General features: G+C 41.0%; 1 non-coding gene across 1 annotated transcript; it reads right to left on the reverse strand.

Moving 5' to 3' along the window:
- Nucleotides 1-3,559: 3,559 nt before the first annotated feature.
- On the reverse strand, nucleotides 3,560-3,664 carry LOC113891978. The gene has a single exon (XR_003510950.1). It is a non-coding gene; the product is annotated as a U6 spliceosomal RNA (small nuclear RNA).
- Nucleotides 3,665-4,775: the final 1,111 nt, after the last annotated feature.

The following is a 4,775-nucleotide window of genomic DNA, read 5'->3' on the forward strand; positions in this document are numbered from 1 at the left end:
CAGCCGGCGCTCTAAAGTTTTCTTTAAATATGACTATGCAACAGCTCCTTTTTCATAAAATCCTTCAGACTTGGACTTCTGATCTATCTTAAATCATGAAAACTACTTAGCCATGATCAATTTTTTAAAATATCTTCATTTCCTTTATTTTTTTGCTTTTCTTTTTTAAAAAAACTAATTTATTTATTTTACTTGGAGGCTAATTACTTTACAATATTGTATTGGTTTTGCCATACATTGACATGAATCAGCCACGGGTGCACATGTGTCCCCCATCCTGAACCCCCCTCCCCCCACCCTCCCCATCCCATCCCTCAGGGTCATCCCAGTGCACCAGCCCTGAGCACCCTGCCTCATGCATCAAACCTGGACTGGTGATCTATTTCACATATGATAATATACATGTTTCAGTGCTATTCTCTCTTTTTTGGCTCTCTGCTAGACATCTGACAGAGATTCTCAAACATGTATCCCATTCAAGTTCTCCATTTCTTGATGTTTCTGTGTTGCATTCAGAGTGATTTTCTCAGGTCTGTCTTCCAATTCATTAGTTTCATCTTCAATGAGTATGTGTCTGTGTGTGCTAAGTTGCTTCAGACGTGTCTGACTCTGTGCAACCCTATGAACTGTAGCCCGCCAGGCCCCTCTGTCCATGGGATTTCCCAGGCAAGAATACTGGAGTGGGTTGCCATTTCCTCCTCCAAGGGATCTTCCCAACCCAGAAATTGAATCTAATGTATCCTGCATTGGCAGGCGGGTTCTTTACCACCAGTGTCACCTGGGAAATCCCTCAGTGAGTACAGTCTTTGGTTAATACATTATTGACCCTTTTGGTAGCAATTTTATTAAAATATAAATATCATATGGCACACCATTCACTTCAACTGTACAATTCAATGGTTTTTAGCATATTCTCAGAATTGTGAGAATATCATCACAATAAATTTTAGAACATTTTCATCACTCCAAAAGAAACTCTATTCTCTTTAGGTGTCACTTCCCAAACACTCCCAGCCCTAGATAACAACTGATACACTTCTGTACCTATGGATTTGCCTCTTCTGGACATTTTATATCACTCAAACAATATGTGGCCTCTTGTGAATGGCTTTTTTCATTTAGTGTTTCAAGCTTCATCTATGTTGCAGCATGTGCCAATATTTCATTCCTTTTTATTGCCAAATAATATTTCCTTGTATGACTATACCACTTATTATTAAAGTTGGTGGGTATTTGGATTATTTCTACTCTTTGACTATTATGAAGAATGCCGCTGTAATCTTTCACATACAACATATTTTGGTGGACATGTGTTTTCTTGGGTGTAGGGATGGAATTGTTGGGTAATAGAATGACTTGAGGGCTTCCCAGGTGACACAGTGGTAAAGAATCCACCTGCCAATGCCAGAGATGCAAGTTCGATCCCTGGGTTGGGAAGATCCCCTGGAGTAGGAAATGGTAACCCACTCTAGTATCCTTGCCTGGGAAATTTCAAGGAGAGAGGAGCTTGGCGGGCTACAGTCCATAGAGTCACAAAGAGTCAGACATGACTGAGCATGCACACAGGCAGGGGGACAGTATGTTTACCTTTTGAGGAGTTTCCAGGTTGTTTTCCAAAGTGTCCTATTTTACATTCCTAATAGCAGTGAGAAAAGGCAGAGGAACCAGAGATCAAATTGCCAATATCCGCTGGATTATCGAAAAAGCAAGAGAGTTCCAGAAAAGCATCTATTTCTGCTTTATTGACTATGCCAAAGCCTTTGACTGTGTGGATCACAATAAACTGTGGAAAATTCTGAAAGAGATGGGAATACCAGACCACCTGACCTGCCTCTTGAGAAACCTATATGCAGGTCAGGAAGCAACAGTTAGAACTGGACATGGAACAACAGACTGGTTCCAAATAGGAAAAGGAGTACGTCAAGGCTGTATGTTGTCTCTCTGTTTATTTAACTTATATGCAGAGTACATCATGAGAAATGCTGGACTGGAAGAAACACAAGCTGGAATCAAGATTGCTGGGAGAAATATCAATAACCTCAGATATGCAGATGACACCACCCTTATGGCAGAAAGTGAAGAGGAATTAAAAAGCCTCTTGATGAAAGTGAAAGAGGGGAGTGAAAAAGTTGGCTTAAAGCTCAACATTCAGAAAACTAAAATCATGGCATCTGGTCCCATCACTTCATGGCAGATAGATGGGGATACAGTGGAAATGGTGTCAGACTTTATTTTTCGGGGCTGTAAAATCACTGCAGATGGTGATTGCAGCCATGAAATGAAAAGATGCTTACTCCTTGGAAGGAAAGTTATGACCAACCTAGATAGCATATTGAAAAGCAGAGACATTACTTTGCCAACAAAGGTCCGTCTCGTCAAGGCTATGGTTTTTCCACTGCTGGATCATGGAAAAAGCAAGAGAGTTCCAGAAAACCATCTATTTTTGTTTTATTGACTATGCCAAAGGCTTTGACTGTGTAGATCATAATAAATTGTGGAAAATTCTGAAAGAGATGGGAATACCAGACCACATGACCTGCCTCTTGAGAAATTTGTATGCAGGTCAGGAAGCAACAGTTAGAACTGGACATGGAACAACAGACTGGTTCCAAATAGGAAAAGGAGTACGTCAAGGCTGTATATTGTCACTCTGTTTATTTAACTTATATGCAGAGTACATAATGAGAAACGCTGGACTGGAAGAAACACAAGCTGGAATCAAGATTGCCAGGAGAAATATCAATAACCTCAGATATGCAGATGACACCATCCTTATGGCAGAAAGTGAAGAGGAACTAGAAAGCCTCTTGATGAAAGTGAAAGTGGAGAGTGAAAAACGAAGATCATGGCATCTGGTCCCATCACTTCATGGGAAATAGATGGGGAAACAGTGGAAACAGTGTCAGACTTTATTTTTCTGGGCTCCAAAATCACTGCAGATGGTGACTGCAGCCATGAAATTAAAAGACGCTTACTCCTTGGAAGAAAAGTTATGACCAACCTAGATAGCATATTCAAAAGCAGAGACATTACTTTGCCAACAAAGGTTCATCTAGTCAAGGCTATGGTTTTTCCTGTGGTCATGTATAGATGTGAGAGTTGGACTGTGAAGAAGGCTGAGTGCTGAAGAATTGATGCTTTTGAACTGTGGTGTTGGAGAAGACTCTTGAGAGTCCCTTGGACTGCAAGGAGATCCAACCAGTCCATTCTGAAGGAGATTAGCCCTTCAGATCAGCCCTTCAGGGATTTCTTTGGAAGGAATGATGCTAAAGCTGAAACTCCAGTACTTTGGCCACCTGATGCAAAGAGTTGACTCATTGGAAAAGACCCTGATGCTGGGAGGGATTGGGGGCAGGAGGAGAAGGGGATGACAGAGGATGAGATGGCTGGATGGCATCACCGACTCGATGGACGTGAGTCTGAGTGAACTCTAGGAGTTGGTGATGGACAGGGAGGCCTGGCGTGCTGTGATTCATGGGGTTGCAAAGAGTCGGACACAACTGAGCGACTGAACTGAACTGAATAGCAGTGTATGAGGGTTCTAATTTCTCCACTTCCTCTCCAGTGCTTGTTCTTCATGAGTTCGTATCATCCTTGCACAGGGGTAATGCTAATCTCCTCTGTAACATTCCAATTTTAGTACACGTGCCACCCAAGCAAGAACTTACACATCTTTCTATTATACATACATGAAATGATCGGAGAAGGCAATGGCACCCACTCCAGTACTCTTGCCTGGAAAATCCCATGGACGGAAGGGCCTGGTGGGCTGCAGTCCATGGGGTCACTAGGAGTTGGACACGACTGAGCAACTTCACTTTATTTTTTCACTTTCATGCATTGAAAAAGGAAATGGCCACCCACTCCAGTGTTCTTGCCTGGAGAATCCCAGGGACGGGGGAACCCGGTGGGCTGCTGTCTATGGGGTCGCACAGAGTCAGACACGACTGAAGCGACTTAGCAGCAGCATATGAAGTGATATCCCATTATGGTTTTGATTTACCATTTGTATACCTTTTTTGGAGACATGTCTGTTCAGATCCTTTCTGATTTTTTAATTAGTTTGTCTTTTTATTTTTGAGTTCTGAGAGTCCTTTATATACTCTAGATACAAGTCCCTTATTAGATATATGATTTGCAAATATTTTCTCCTATTCAGTGGGCTGTCCTTCCACTTTCTTGATTATGTTCCTTGCAGTACAAAAGTGTTAGTTTTGATAAAGTCCAATTAGTCAATTTTTTTCTTTTGTTTCTTATACTTTTGTTTTTATATTTTAAAAAACCACTGCCAAATTCCAGGTAACAGATCTATGCCCATGTTTTCTTCTAAGAGTGCCATAATTTCAGCTCTTACATTTAGGTCTGTGATGCACTTTTACTTAATTTTTGTATATGATGTAAGATATAGGTCCAACTTTATTTTTCTTTTTGCATGCAGATATTCAGTTGCCCCAGTCTCATTTATTGAAAAGATTATTCTTTCCCCCATTTAATTTTTTTGGTACATGTGTCAAAACTCAACTGCCTATAAATGGAGGGTTTATTTATAAACCCTGGACTCTCAGTTCACTCCCCTGACCCAGACGTGTGTCCTTCTGCCAGTGCCACACTGTCTGGATTACTGTAGCTTTACAGTCAGTTTTGAAGTTAGGAAATTTAAGCCCTCCAACTTACAGCTTTGTTCTTTTCCAAGATCATTTTGACTCTTTCAGTTTCCTTGAATCCCCATATGAATTTTAGAACAGCTTGTCAATTTTTGCAAAGAAACCAAGTCT

Source organism: Bos indicus x Bos taurus, chromosome 4, assembly GCF_003369695.1.
Source record: "Bos indicus x Bos taurus breed Angus x Brahman F1 hybrid chromosome 4, Bos_hybrid_MaternalHap_v2.0, whole genome shotgun sequence".
Taxonomy (NCBI): Eukaryota; Metazoa; Chordata; class Mammalia; order Artiodactyla; family Bovidae; genus Bos; species Bos indicus x Bos taurus.